At 37.0% G+C, this 16,872-nt stretch overlaps 1 protein-coding gene across 3 annotated transcripts in view; it reads right to left on the bottom strand.

Moving 5' to 3' along the window:
• RFX3 (regulatory factor X3) overlaps positions 1-16,636 on the bottom strand; it is a 112,522-nt gene extending 95,886 nt beyond the window's left edge. For 2 of the 3 annotated variants that reach the window (XM_065655887.1, XM_065655888.1), the window contains exon 1: positions 16,016-16,051. The gene's annotated coding sequence lies outside the window, so the exon portion shown is untranslated. Of the gene's footprint in view, positions 1-16,015; positions 16,052-16,421 lie in introns of those variants that run through there. The other variant, XM_065655889.1, reaches the window with a different exon arrangement.
• Positions 16,637-16,872: the final 236 nt, after the last annotated feature.

Here is a 16,872-nt window from a genome sequence, read left to right as displayed (position 1 = left end):
CCCTAATATTGAGAACGCAGTGACCATACAGAGAGGTCAGAAGTGTCAAAAATTTACAATAATACAACTATATTTCACTTAAAAATAAACAAGACTAGATGTGTTTCAGTCATTGTTTATAATTTTTACTGAAATGTAATACATTCTTAATAACTTCATTTATGAAAACTACATTGTTGTGCTCAGTCATATCACTTATCATTTGCAATAGGTATTAAATTTTAATGACTATGAGAGCTAGAAGTTTCATATTCAGAAATAACAGAATTAGGAGGATGTAAGACCAAGCACTACAAGAACAGTGATCACAGTGAAATAAAAACTTGCCCTTTTCATTTTGTACATACATGGGGCTTTAAAAGTAATGTCTTTCTATTACTACAAATTTTGGCAAAAACTAAATTACAATGGTTATTCAATATTAAAACCAATTATAGGAAACAAGATACTATTCTTTTCACATCTCCAAACATAAAAAAGGATGGCCTTAAATAAGACTTGTATATTCTATAAACAATCAATAACAAAGAAAGCTAATTTTAATTTGTTATAGTTCCCTGAAAACTTGAATTTGTCATAACACTAATAAAAGTCATAGTCTAAATTATCAATGTAATATTATCAAAATAATATACTCTGACATAAAATGAAAATTATGATTGTAAATTACCAAAAAAATCTTTAGACCTCTGTGTATGGATAATGTACTCAAATATGAAAACATAGATTAACATTTATCACATATAAATGATATAAATTTTTATGAATATCTATATGACTATATGAATATAAAAGACTGGAAGAATCCAGAACAACTCAAAGAAACCTGGATCTCTAAACACACATAGCTTCTCAGCCCATTATAAAATGAGGTACATACTGAAACAGAATTACCCAATCAGAACATTTCAAATCCTAAAGCTCGCTTTCTCCCGAACTAGGCAACACTGACCTAGTACCTTAAAGCTGATCAATACGATTAGTCTTACATAAATGTTTAAAAACTACTGTAGATGAACTGCTCGAAACTGTGACCAAGAAACAACTATGTGTGGAAAGAAGTGTAGAAAATTATGGCTGTAAACACTATGATGATACCTTGGGATTAGTCACGCAAATTTTTCAATAGTTAGCTTCTAACTGCCTTGCTGTATTGTACATATTTTTTTCCAGGACATATTCTCACAACCTCAAGCAAGTATCAGCAGCAGCTCCTCCTCAGCAGCTCATCAGACAGCCCTACCAGGTCTGGGAGCTTGGCTTTGTCATTCCACAAGGTTATCAACAGCCCCTGCAGAAATCTTAGTAGCTGCGAAATGAGCACACCTTAAACAAACAAAACAAAACAAACAACAAAATAAAACAAACAAACCAAAACAAAAATAAAAAAAAAGAACGGGGCGGGGGGAGGAGGGGAAAGAAAACCATCAAACAACTGAAGATTTGATTTTAAGACAATCTCAGAGCTTCCTGCTCCTCAGTATGATTTTTTCGCCCAAAGTCTGGAGACTTACATATTCTCAAGTTGCTCGTAAGAGAAACAGATTCTGAACTTCTCAATACATATTCTTTCCAATCATATAAAATTGGCTAAAAGAATATTCCTCAGAATATATTTTTGAAGTGTCAATTTTGTGTACCTTGACATGAAGCACCCTGAAAGAAAGCTAGACAATAGCAAACAAGAAAGCTAAGTGACTGCTGGAGAAAAAAGAATCATGAAACCCCTGGAACCAGAGATCACTAGCTGTAGGCTCTGTAGGCTGTCCCTAAAACCCAGCCAGACACATGCGAGCAATATGTGATGCTTAGCAGCCTTGTCACACCCCACTATCTCAGGTAAACTGTTAAATATTAAACCACATGCAAGTCAGGCATCCAAGAAGGAAGAGGAAAAAACAGTAAATACTGAACTGCACAGCACAGTAACTAAAAATAAGTGTTATAAAATAATGAAAATATGATTTTAATTACAAAATGTACATAAAGAGATATCACTGCCATCAATTATAATATAATAAGGTAGCAAAAAAGGACTAAATCATGAACTGCAAAGGAAAAAAGATGTTGACATAAAGGAAGATTTAAACAGTGGTATAAACTTTTATACCCCATCTAGGGAAAAAGAAAGAAAAGAAAATCAATCTTTAGGTATATATAAAATTTTCAAACAAGTATTCACAGAGAAATTACAAAATTTGGTACATTTAGAAAAAGCTACCTTATTTTAAAATACTGCTTCATGTCCTAAAGATATCCTTCACTCTGCCCCATCGTGAATTTTAAGTATCTCTTTAAAAATCTACCACTTAGCTTTGTATCCACATATTTAAAGTACACTAATTGTAAAATTAAATTATAATTTTCTTAATACAGTATTAAAGTTAGCTCAAAAGGAAATCAAACAATCTCATTCAGCTTTGATAAAAGCATACAAAAAAAAGGAGGAAAAAAAAACCACACAAAGACAGATGGTAACCGATGATAAAAGTATCCATACGCTTTGACATCTGGATATAGTTTTAGGAGGCAACTAATATTTCACCAAGTTTATCATGGTCTTTCTTTTTTTTAAGAAACATATTCAAGTTAAGAGCAAATCCAGCAACAGCAATTCTATAGTAAATACACAAGAAATGTGTTATGTTGGAAGCAATGACAAAGAAATAATCCCACTGTAATAACAGCATTTTACCAAACATGTCTGAAATTCAGTATCACACTGGACAACATTTAAGATATTTATATTAACCATGTTTGCTTTCTTGGGTGACTTTTCGTAGTAACTCAGCTTTCACAAGCAGTATTTATTCACAAGACACTGTTACTATCATATGTTTCCAAAAAAGTGTTTGATTTTGTTGTCTCAAGAAAAGATTAAATTTTTTTTGTAAAAATATACACAAATTCATACACACAGAAATAAACCAAAAAATTCCATAAGCCAAACACTCCAAAAACCTCCCACATGGCTTTTTGTCTACCTTTAGTAAAACACACTGAGTTGCAAACAGTGCGTTCTGTTCTGCTTTTCCAACCTGACAGTACTCACCACCTTAGAAACAGTGACTTGAACAAGTCTCAGCTTATATTTCCTGGACAGATATCAATATTGTTATTGTTGTTCCATGTGTGACTTAAAACCAATCACTTCAACATTTATATTGGATTACAGGCATATATTTATAAACAACATGATCAAATTATTAAATCCTCCTTACTTATCACTGCACTTCACTCAGAGAAACAATTCTCTGAGCTCTTAGCTAAGACTGACTCTAGAAAGCACGTGAAAACATGAAATTCTGAAAAAAACACGCATAATGGTACTTTAGCTAGGATTATCTAGCATGGCTTTTTTCCTCAAAACCAAAGACACTGAGACAGAAAAAAACAGGAGGTTCAATATAAAACGCAACTGAAGTAATGAATACTGAACAACAAACTGGCATGCAGAAATTTAAAAAAAAAAAAAAAAGGAAATCCATTAATTACAAAGAAGAAGAGAATGTCATTAATCAAGCTAGTACTGTACAATAGTGAATACTTAATGAATCTCTATGTTTACAGTCATTGTACTTACAATACAAATGGAATATCGAGAATTGCACCACAACTGGATCCAAAGCATGTTTGTTTGCTTTTTTTCTGGCTTCTAAGTTTACAGAACATTCCTAACAGAAATTTTCATATTATTTGACAAAAAACTTGATGCTCAGGTAATGTAAATACCATTACTGTCAAAAGAGTGTTTGAAGAAAGGTAATTTTAAGTAATTTTTATAATTGTTTAGTAAGATCTGTTTTATTATAGTCTATCCTACTGCACATATAGAGAATCAGAAAACAGTTCAAATATAAAGAACATTCAGTGATAATATGTATTGCAGGTATACGTCATAAACAGCAGAAACCGGATTTTATTTGTAAGTCTTAAAATAAGGATGTAAGACTATGTAACTTAAATCATTTGATTGTTTTTCATAACTGCCAAGTGACAGTAAAATAATATTATCAAATAGATACCATTAGCTATCCCATTTATAATATTGGAACATAAAAATCTAAACTACAATATATACACCACAAACATTAAATACTACTTACTCTTTGTATTGCTCAGCAGAATTTATATCACTTTAATTTTCTTGGTATTAATTTTAATCAGAGACTTGTAAAAATCAGACATGTAACCTTACTTGACAGGAACATTCTTAAAGGCAAGCACAGTAGAATAGAGGTACTTGAAAAAAGTACTGACTATGTTATGGTGTTAGATCCCTTAGGATATTTCAAGTTTCACTGTGCATTCAGTTATTTAGTTCAACAAGAAAAAAATATTTTACTCAAGAAAAAATGGACTGCAAACACTTTATGGAAACCTTATTTCCCTCTTCCACTTAAAATCCTTGAATTTGAGGGAGGTAAGTTTAACAACTTACGAATAAAATGAAAATGGCGATTTTGAATAATGTATTTGCTTGTTTATGCCTTAATCATTGAATTTGATTCAGCTAACAATGAAACATCTGCATTTAAATAAAGACATTACTTTCTAATACTGCCTTGATTATCAAGACTGTATTTATCACAATTAGTAACTTGTACATAAGTCTTTGCTTGTCCCTCAGGCAGTGCTGAACAAGAATAAAAGAGACATTAACTTTGCTATGGACTTCGGTATCTGAATGGCCACAATGATAAAACCCCAGCCAAAACACACAAACAAAAAATCCCAAACAGAGCCACTTCAATCAGTAGAAAATATTTTTCTGATTTCATCAATAGCAGTTATTGCCATACCCACTTCCTCAGACCATTGCTCTTCATCTCCATCATTGCCATTCATTTCATATTTGCAGCTATATGACAAAACAAACATTTTTCTAAACACACACCTCTTTATCCACAATCAGAAATTATCATCCTCGATTCCCAAATCCTTTTTTGGACAGAATACAGTTCTGATCAAAATTAATAGGAATACTGGTTAGTTATAGGAAAAATATTTGAGATATCCTCATCACAGCAAAAACCCTCTTCAGATTCCTGGCCATTATATTTGTTGAATACCACTTACCAATCACCAGGCTGTTAGCTAAATACAGAATATTTCATCAACACCCATAAACTTGTCTCAGTAAAGCAAGGACATTATCCAATTTATTTAAAAATTTTAAATAATTTCCAATAAAAATTTTAAGTTTGCTCGTTTTCCTTTTTTTTTAAATTTCCTCTTTTACTGCAGCAAAAGCATTAAGAACTGCAAATTAAGACAAATAAGCACAAAAAAAGTCCACAGAAATCAACAACTGGATTTAGTTTTGCCAAGTGTTCAAGGCCTTTCCTTCTTGTTTTTTAAATATCTTTGTTCATAGTTGTCTTCTCCTGAAGAGATATAAGAAACTTGTTTTCCTTCTATTGTAGTTTTCTCTACTGCTATTATTTTTGCCTCTGCAGGGCTCCAGTGAAAACTCTCAAGGTTTCATTGTAAAATACTTTATAAATAAATGCATGGAATTCAGTCAATGTCCAGTCCTAAGTCTGTGAAATCCAGAGAATAAAGTGTTGGACCAAATAACATAACTACAGTAATGCACTGAAGGAAAAAGGAACACAAGAGTTCTGTGCTGTTAGGCAGAGAGTCTCTTGGGTACCCAAAGTATGTCTTTGTGCTATATCTCAAGACAACTGGTTGTGATTTTAACTCTAGAGACTATCCCTGCTCATTTACCTCCAGAGGTGAAGATTCAGTTGCAGCCCATAAGAAATGGCACTGGCTAACAAGAAAAAGAAGACAAACCAGAGCACAGCCTAGGAACTTCTGCTGTAGAGTGAGAATCACAAATAAAACCATAGCGTAGTTCAGGCTGCCAGGGATTTCAGGAGCTCTCAAGTCCAACTTCCTGCCCAAAACAGGCTCAGACTTGGCATCAGACTAGCTCCTCAGGGATTTATCCAGTCAGGGCTTGAGAATCTCCAAGGACAGAGACGGCAAAATCTTGCTTGGCCCAAGCTGCATTGCTGGGCTCTACTCACGAGGGAAAAGATTTTCCGTATCTCCAGTCTAAACTTCTCTTGCCTCAAATTATGAACATTGTCTCTCATCCTTCCATGATGGACTGCTGTGAAAATCCTGGCTTCTTCTTGATGACCTCCTTGTAGGTATTAGGGAAGGCTGCTGTTAGGACCCCTGAAACTCTCTCTTCTCCAGACTGAACAAGCCCAGGTCCCTCAGTGTCCCATCACAGACATGTGTGCTCTGGCTCCTGACTGCCTTAGTGCCCTCTGCTGAACTTACTCCAGTTTACCAACATCTTTCCCATAATGGCAGGAGGGTGCAGGCAAAACTAGATATGGACGTAGATGTTGCCTAATAAGTGTGGAGAAGGGTGAGATGATAATTTTCCTCAATTTCCTGCCTATACCCTTGTTCATTCAGGCCATAAGACACTGTTGATCTTCCCTACTGCCAAGGCATGCTGTGGCTCACGCCACACTCACTGCCACCAGGGACCCAGGGCCTCCTCCACTGAGCTGCTTCCCAGCCACGCTCTCCCCAGCCCATGTTCTACAGATTATTGGCTGAGGGCCTGAAGCTCTAGACAGCTGCACAGGACTGGTATTTCTCTCCCTTTTGGCCAGTATATTACTGTAGAAGCAGGTCAAAAGAGAGTCCTTTTTTCAGTGACCACTTTTGTACTAGATTTCACTAAGTAGCACAAAAATACCATATTCATAACCAATAAAGATGCACTTTCTAACACTCTGTGAAGTATGGTCAACCATATTTGAGAAAACATATGTAATACAGAAACAGCATGACAGCAGTGAGTGATGTCAAAATCACCAGTTTTATCCATTGCCATAACACAAGTAATTCCATTTGACAAGGTTGGGCCACCTAGATTAAAAAGTGATGCCCTGCTATATGATTCTTATTCCCATGAAATTATCTGCCACATTTCTTTCACTCTTTGAGGAAAAACAAACAAACAGGACACCACACAGCACTGAGTGCCCTAAGCACCTTCTGCTCCTTTGGTTTTATGGCAAACTTAACCACTTCCATACTAGCAGGTTAAACGCTGCAGAGTATGTAAAAAGTTTCTGAATAAGTACATGAAAGACAGAAGTATTCCATGTAGAATAAACATATTTTTTAAAGCAAAACATAAATATTAGCCAATGAGAGCAGACTGTTGGGAGTTCAGAAGCATAGCTATAAAACAAAGTTACACTTGTGACCAGGCAGCTTAGTTTTTGGAGATGACACAGCTAATTTTATTAAAGGACTTAACATATTATCAATCAACCTCTCAATCCCCACTATTAACACCCACTTACATCTTCAAGCCACTTTTAGTGGCCAAACCCTGCTACATTGCCCTTCCTGTACAACAAACTTTGGAACAAGTCCTTTAGCATTTCTGATCAGAACTTCCCACACACAGACCTACCTTTATCACAGATGACCAAAACATAACTTCCAATTTCTTATCCACCAGACACATCTGTTTTTCTGCCTTATACCTTTTCCTATATTATGAATGTGGGAAGAAAAATCTTACACTTTATTAAAAACATTAGTTATTTTCAGTACAGGAAAAAAAAATGAACTGCTGGCTACAGCTTAACCTTGTTTCAGTAAGCTACAGATGGTCTGCCTGTTGATGTTGAGCTTTTAAGAAATTCAGCAGTGTCTGAAGAGTTACTGTCCTTGGATCATCACATGTAACCAAGAACACAACTATGCTGACATAAGAACCTTTGAGTATCCCAAGTTTATGACTGTGCTGAGGACACAAGTCATTACAGGGTGCTGAGATTTACAGCACTGAGTTCTTGCAGGTTCCAACCATACAACCTAGTATGTCATCTTGAAATCAAGCAGTGGGAATCCCTAAAAGGCAGTCTTCCATATACAAAGTAATCCTAAAATTCCCCTTCATTTCAGTTGCCTGAAATGTGTTTGTCACACACATACTCAAGACCACATGAATAATGTATCTTCATTAGGTCATGAAAGTTGGTCACTGTACTGAAGTCATGATCCCATGTCTAGCTCTTCCCTTTAGTCAAGAAATCTCAGTTTCTTCAGAATTAAATCAGGAAGAATACATATACTAAGGCAAGGACAATCAGTGAAGATGCTGAACATCTTCAAGCCTCGACTGTAAAAGTTAAGAAAATTCTGTCCCCACAAATTTCTGGAATTGGATCACCTGTGATCAAAAATACAGGCCAGTATCACATGTTATTTAATTCATCACAATCCCTCAACAGAGTCAAGGAAACTTGGCTTGTATCGGGATCATGGCAGGTAATCTTAGTATTTGAAATTTAAATCTTAGTAAGACCTGCCTCCCCAAACAACTACTGATATAAGATGGTACCTGAAATCTGAACATTCCAGACAGCACAAGCTCGTAAGGTTATACCGCTAGACTACAGACCATCTGGAAGACTTGAAACAGCATTTAAAAAACACACCAAACAACTGCAACAAAACCAGCATAAAAACAAACTTTAAACCACCAAGAGAAGCTCTTTTCCATAAACCAGCATGATAAATTGTGCTATTGCTTTGTAGGACCAACTCTAATTCTCAGTCTATTGCAATTAAACCTTCCCTGGGTTTGACGTAAGTTTGCTAGTGAAGTGTACTCCAGTCACAAAACCCGAATTCTGTAAACCAGTCTGAGGTTGGGAAAATCCTAAGACCCTAACATCTCCACAAACCTATGGACCTAGTGCACCAAAACCACTATGAATTTACCTGCTCACTATTGCTCCTTGCAATACTCTGCTAGGACTACACTCCTTATGGTACAAAGCAGTTTCAGAGCAGTTGTAGAAAAACAGAGGAATGCAGGACAACCTTCAGTTAGGAAGCACCTGGAAAGCTACAGAGAGGCAATACCATTAAAAATCGTGCTTTTATCTTAGCTCATTTACACTTGCCTCACTTCAAAACCCAGAATCTGAACACAAAAGGATTTCCACAAAATAAGGGAATGGAGCCACATTTCTGTACAACACATCTCCATTCTAAAGCTAAGCATGTTTTAGTCCCTAAAACAACCATAAGGATGGTATAGTTCACAGAAGAGCTTTTGTGCCTTTCAGAAAGTCCAAAGAGTAATCTTCCTAGAAGTTACAGGGAACTGCTACTAATATTTCACAGCATCAACTCCGAGGAGTTTAAAACATACTGGATTGTACATTTTTCCATTCACTAAATCTGATAGCAAATAATAAAATGCATATGGAAGAGTTATTTATCAACTATCTTGCAAATTGCAACTCAGTTGAAGTGGTTTAACGAAGAGTGGACCAAATAAAATAGGAGTGAACTAAATACTAAACAGAAACCTGCCTATTGACATGACCTTAGCTACCACTCGCTCAACAAAGTAGTATCTCAATTCCACCTCGTGGCTAACGATTTGATAAGTCAGCTACTATGCAGATAGTTCAACTGCTCCTCACTGGCAAAGGTTAATGTAACTCTGAATACAGCCAGACCTTTCTGCAGAAGTACTCTAGACAGTTTTCATAAATCCTATATTAATTTTATAAATGAGCACAGTGGTCTTTAGAGCTATAGATATTTAGTTAAACATTAACTTTCAATAACTGTAAAATGCATGATCTGATCATTATATTAATTTTTTAATCAGAAATTTTGAGTAAATTTAGTTTAACAATGGTGATTATAGAACAATTCTTTTCCTAAAACACACTTTAAAAAGCGAGCATGGGTTTATAAGGCAAGTAGTTTTAAATTTTCATTATTGTATCTTTCCAAATTCTCCAAGAGACCCAAAGCAATTAACATTGAATCCTAATAATAAACTTAGTGTGTAAAAACTTAAATAGAAATACAAATTGAAAATCCCTTGTGTACAGCCACATGTCCTTCCTATGGAAGAACTACACCTCGTCAGTCTAGGATGGAAATGTACAGGAGGAAGTGGACATCTCGTCAACAACAATGCAGAGTGGGAAACATTATTTTTTCACTAAAGCTGTAACTCTATTGTCTCTCCTGCTTACATCAAGCTACAGAACAATACAGAGGTAGGAACACAGCACACACCTTATTAGAAAAAAAGAAGTTAGTGGAGAATTCTGAAAACTTTTTGCAGCAGTTAAATAGAAGGTGAATCTTCAAATTTATGAGACTTTTAACATAAGACAGAAATCCTGATATTTACCACTTCTTCCACTGGTAAGAGAACTACAATTATTTTGTTATTTTTGCTTTCACCTACCTATAATGAGTAGATTTAGTCCTCCTTAGTAAATACCAGTTCATTTTTGCAGTTCAAGTCATCTAAGACTTGCACTGTCAAATTGCACTCTCAGCTGTTCAAAGTGCAGAACACTACCAAGGGATAAGGAAGAAAACATTCAGGTGATAGTATCTCTTCTTGTTTAGACGAGGCTACACAGATCAATAGCAACGTCTGTAAATGTTTTGTGGATAATGTTGGTCACATCAAAAGACATTAGCTCAAATTCACAATCCTGGTCATCTAATCCACTAGCAAGTAAACCCTTCAGATAGCCTATTAACATCCAATATCATTGTCAGATTAAGGGGGCTAAGTAAGCAAGACTGCTTTCCCCTGCCCCGCCTCCCAGAATTTAGGTATCCTAGAGGGGAAAGAAAATCAGACCAAGGGTACTCCAGAAACATTATACAATGCATCAAAATTCAGCAGACATTAACTAACTTGTTGGAGATAAAAATGTATTTTCTAATTTTAGCTCCACAGAAACATAATAAATAGCTATCTATAGCCTTAGGAACTGTGTTGTAAGTAGTTCTGGCTCAGAATAGTATTAAACATTTTCATTCTTTGCAAGATAATATAGTTAACAACACAGAAAAATTATTAATCAGCCAAGAAAAGAGAACACCTTTACTGAAGTAGAATAAACTGACTCAATGACACCTGCAAAGTGACATCCTGTACCTTTTAAGAGATTTGATTGTTTCTGTTTCTGCTTTGCTATGTCACATGACTTAACTACACCTTTAAGTGTTTAGAAAATATCCCTGAGGTTGTATGTAACAGAAAACACAGATTAATTATTATGAAGTAATAGAAGAGAGAAGCCATTTACTTGGCAGATGAGCAGTTAACATGGCTTTGAGTCATAAGTTGTAGTGGCAGCATCCAAAGCCTGAACACAATCTAAAGACACAGTTCTTGTCTTAAAGACCTTATAAACTTATTTGAAATAAGACTTCAATAAGAACAACATGAAAGAACTAAAGAAATTATTTACTCAGAGAACGTCTAAGAAGCTGAGCTATATTCAATGTAGTGGGTCCATGGGTGGATGAAATGACCTTTAAAAATAGCGCTAGATACTTTTTTTCTCTTGTAATTCACAAATAAAAGTTACAAATGCTACAAGTACACTCAAATTTAGTGATTAATATACAATCGTTGGTGTTCCCATAGCATTGTTATGGATGTCATGTAAGAATTTAAACAAGTAGGGTTAGAAATAAGTTAGGAATTTACAAAGTAAGTTTGAATTGCTAGAATTTAAACTTTCAAGTCTCATTAAAATGTATATTGTAAAACACGAAAATCCTTTATTAAATACAACTTACAATATAGCCCACCATCTCTTGATTTTGGGCCACTATATTGGACAGTTAGGGGACCAAAGACAAACAACTTACCACGATGGAACAGGAAAAGCAATTGAAGATAGTGTGCAAAACCAAGCAATTTAAGGTGTACTCTCCCAATTCTGGCATCCACCTTTGCAAATACTTCCAAAAGGAAACTACACTGAACTAGACACTATAATCCACCCATATGCACAAAAAAAGCATTGCTGTATTAATCTCACAGTGTATGGCAAAATAATAGACACTATTAAACTACAGAAGTTACAAGAATGAATTTGTAATCTGTTGGGTTCATATATCCATATAGAAATTATTGGAATGAAACATAGTGGCACTCATACATATGTAGAGGATACAACTTCTGAACTGGTGGGTTTTATTTGTTTTTTGATGGTTTGGGGTTTGGGTTATTTTGAGGGGTGCATTTTTTTCTCTCCCAGAATGTATAACATACAATAAACACCACTCCAAAATGCATGCATCTCTCAAGTAAGTTCACCTAGCTTTTCAGATCAGCAAAAATTTATTTCAGTCAGTAGAAACTGTTTCAGCTATATGCTATACAGACATCATTTACATGCAACTATTTGTTCTCTTTCAACAAACAGAGATTATATTTTAAGTGTGTATGTGTATACAGACACACACATACTCATATATGGAGCAGCTCATTTCTCTCAACATTTTTAGCATAATATTGCCAAAATAGTAAATTTGCTATATTGCAATGCACAGGAAAAAAAAAAGTAGAAAGACTTCAGTAAGATTTATTCAACTCTCATATAGATTATGAATGTATTTCAATGACAGAATTTTTAGGATTTTCTTTCCTGTTTGTATTTCAAAGAAAGTAACAAAAAATAAACATTAATCCCATGTTCTAAATAACAGGCCATTCCTATTAAAATATTCTTAAGTTAAATATTCTTCAAGAAGAAAAGTAAAGGTAAGAAATCTAGTGAAACAAAATATTTCATCAAGCAATATATCTTCTCTTGGTGAGCATGAAAATTATTAGGACTATAGCTAACCACAGAGTCATAAGGCACTAAATTTCACACCCAAACAGTCACATATCTTTTAGAAGTCCAATGAGAAAAGAATTAAAAAATAACATGATTGTACTATACAGAACACTTCAAACTCTGATATGACAAGTTAACTATTAAAATGTACCTAGTCACTGGGAAAATAATTGCCTACAAAAGTACATTTTGCTAATCGCAGAAGCAGAGCTCACCACCTGCTTTAGGCAGCTCTTTTGTAAACCTCTGGAAGTCTCGACACAATGCACAAGAAATGAAAGTGACACCTGTTTAAATCAGCCATCTGTCCCTAACAAACTAGATTTAGCCAAATCAATATATGTACTGCTCCTCAAATTTCCAAAATACAGGTACACATAGCATCTGTGAGAAAACAGAAATATTGTTACAATTGACAACCAACTTTACCAGCAATACATAAACTTGTGGCTAACAGAAAAACATCATCTTAAATATTAGCCTATTCATTTTAAAAGGCTCATTAATTTTTCAGCCCTCATTTTTAGTAAAGAAGTAAGTAGTTTCATTCATAATTTAAAAACATATTGCTTTTGGTATTCTAATATGTTAATTTGACAAAGTTTGATTTTGAAATGGAACTCCAACTACAAGGGCACTACAGTACCACTGAAGCCTTTCATAGGAGGACAAAGTAAAGCATGAAAACCAGAAATACTAGCTAGAACACCAAAAGGAACTGCAATGATAAAAGATTGTTGCATTTTAGATACTTGCTTACATTTTAACTAAAAAGAGAGGAAAAGAGTAACAGCTTTCCCTCTCAATGTAGAGTTTAGTAAACGCAAAGAAACAGTAGCATCTATTTCTGTAGATAGTTTTGTGATTAACCGACAGGAACAAGAAATGGGTTAATGCTAACAAACCTGAACCTAATTATCAAATAAAGCACCCAAACTTTAAACTCTTTAACAGCGTTGTGGCTTTGATTCCCATTTCATTTACCTACACTACATTACACAACAGGTTTCTCCACAGTAGCACAATTTAGGTTAGTTCACAAACATCACAACAGAGCATGTATGATCCTGAAAGGCCTATTAGGGTATGCCGAAACACAATCAGATATTTACGTAGTCCAAGTCATGAAAACCAAGGAACAAAACAAAAAAAAAATCACAAGCCACCTCATGTTCAAACACTGGTTACCATCACAAACACCAACTATCTCAATAGCTGAAGGCATCAGGGAATCAGAATGCATAATGCAGATCTCATCTGTGATCATTACAGTATTTCAGAGAGAATAAAGAGTCAATACTTTTCTCAGTACAGTCAATATTATTAAAATAGGTGATTACAACTGCATTAGTTTCTAAATTGCAGTCATCGCCTAAATAAAATGTGGCTAAATAGTACTAAACCAGCCTTTGTTTCTGGACAGAATCATGTACATTTAATCCAAATTTTAAGAAACCTCTGTAGGTCTCCCCACAGAGTTAAAACAGAAAGTTTGTCTCATAGCCTAGGCACACACTTTCCTTTGCTACCAGGGGTCAGGATATCTGTTCTGCAAAGACAGATTTCAACGCCCAGGAAGGATTCAATCCTGAGCAGTACTCTGTCCCACTGTAAGAGGGCTACTCAAGAAAGGCATGGTGCAGAACTGACATCTTCTCTTTTCAACAACAGGAGATGCCAGCAATGATTTCGCAACCAATGAATCTCATAAACTACTCGATAAAACTAATAACAAATACATTAAGATTTAAATGTGCCATGTAAGTGATACAGTACTATAACACACCCTGAAAATTCTTAATGTCTTCGGAACTTATTTGACAGCAGGACCTAGAAAATTAGCACTCAGTGGTTTCATCTTGAGCAAAATCATTAAAAGATTACAATGTAAAGACCTTGGGTCATTACTCAAAATAAGGTATTTTCTAAGTTCTTGTTGGCCCATGAAACATACATTAAAAAAAAAAAAAACAACCAACAAACCAGAGCCAATATGCCTTAGCTGAAGAAATATTAATATCAACATTGCACACTTAGCACATTTTGTAGTTGACAGCCTCTTGGAAAAATTGTCCCTGTCAAATTCATTGGCAGTTCCAACGTGAGACAGACAAATATATTGTTGCTGAAACTGTAATGAGAAACCCTGCATTTTACACAGGGTTCTACAGACACAAAAATCATATATACCATTAAAACGTAGGTTTTAGATTAAAAACAAGAACATCCTTTTTCCTAACTATTTTAATAAATAAGGCGATAAGAAAGTAAATAAGTCATCACTTCAAAAAGAAAAAAGCTTGCCACAATGACACATGGTTTGACAAGTCAAAAAGGGAGAGTGCAACTGGATATGGAGAGTTAAAAGAGAATTCCATTGCCATAACAGATGCCAAAAATTCACTTTAGCTCAAAGAATTTAAAAAGTATATAAAGTACGATTTGACACCCCTGACAACACAAATCTTTAGATCTTAATAAGCAATCACAAAAAGATGAAAAAAACAAGCATTTTGGACTAAAAAAAAGGCAAAACATCCTCATTAATAATAAAATTTCTACTACAGCTCCTTGATAGGTAAAAAGCTGCCTCTCCTCTCTTTCCCAAATGTATCCTCAAAATATAGTAGTAACAACAAAATCACGAAGACTTTTTTTTTAATACTATGTCTTGTTTTCTCCTTTCTTTGCTGTTCAGCACAAAAACTGACAGTCGATGTCTTGGATTTCCTTCATTGTCGAGAGTTTAAGGAAACGGAAATGGATTCTCTCCACATGAACATAACTCACTGTGCACAAACTAGATCTACACATGCACTGTTCCATACTACACTGGCAGTATGAACGCATCATTTAAAAAATAACCCCCTGCAGAAGGAGTGCAAGAAAAAAGCCCTGATACTCTGTGTGTGTGTATGGGTGGAGGCATTGAGTAAACAAGAAAACACTTCACAATACAAAGAAAATACAGCCCGCCCTAAAATAAGCAGCAACATTAATTATGAATAAAAGAAACATTTAAAGCGCAGAAACGTGACTGATATGATCGATGGCGTGAGAGCATCATTAAAAGACATAGTGAGTTCACAAAAATCTGCAGCATTCAGCAGTCACATCAAATCAGAACAAGGCCCCTACAAGTGAAAGGGGAAAAACACCCCCTGCTCCCCGGTGGGCTAGAGGACCCGTCTCTGGCTGCATCTTCTCTCCCACCCCCACGGTTTTTTTGGGGTTTAAAGTCAGTAACCTTAGACTGCGGCCAGAGCCTCGTTCCCCGATTTCCACACTCCCTCATCCGTGCAAACGAGAGTCCAAGGAAGATGCATACCCACCGCATTCAAGCGATTGTCTGGAGGTCCCAGAAGCGTGCCGCCGTCCCCATCACCGCCAAGCCTCTCCTCCTCCTCACTCCGTACCGCGGCCAGCTCCCCTCCCCGCCCAACAGACACCCCCATCCCAACCGCCCCGCTCCGCAAGGCGCTCCCCACCCAACGGCAAACCACCCCCGGGAAGGGGGGGGCGGACAGCGGGGCCGGGGTGCAGGGGAGCCGAGGGGAGAAGAACGAACAAGAGGGACGAAGTGGGGGAGGCGCGGGGGAGCCGGGAGGGCGACCCGCGTTCCCTCCGCTGCACCGCAACCAAGCGCGCAGCCCGAGGGAGCAGCCCCGGCCCGGATGCTGCGAGGAGGGGGAGGGAGAGCGGAGGGAGGGCCGGCGTGCGCCCGACGCGGACATTCACCTGGGCTGAGGCGGGCTGCGGTGGCGTTCCCGCTGTCGTTGCTGCTGGAGGTGGCTGTTGTTGTTGTTGTTGTTGTTGTGGGTGACGATGAGGAAGGGGGTGAGGAACAGCAGCAGCAGGAGGAGGAGGAGGAGCAGGAGAGGAGCGGTTGTTGTTGATGGGTAACAGTCGCCAGGACTACGGTGACTATGGCGCTTGATTCACAAGGCAACGGTTGCTATAACTCACAAAAGGGAGAGCGAGCGAGGGAGGAGGAGGCGGCGGCCCAGCCTGAGAGGCCCGGAAGAGGCGGGGCCTGCCCTAACGGACAGGCCGGGGCGGGCGGGGGCGGCTCCTCCAGCCAGACCGGGCGGCGCCTGGGCCCCGCTGCGGCGCGGGGGCCGCGGGGGGGGTCCGTGCGCACGCGGGGGCGGCGGGCAGGCGGCGGGGCGGGCGGGCGGCGGCGCGGGGC

Source organism: Caloenas nicobarica, chromosome Z (assembly GCF_036013445.1).
Source record: "Caloenas nicobarica isolate bCalNic1 chromosome Z, bCalNic1.hap1, whole genome shotgun sequence".
Lineage (NCBI taxonomy): Eukaryota > Metazoa > Chordata > Aves > Columbiformes > Columbidae > Caloenas > Caloenas nicobarica.
Note: the sequence above shows the minus strand (reverse complement) of the source record. Positions and strands in the feature narration are given on the sequence as shown.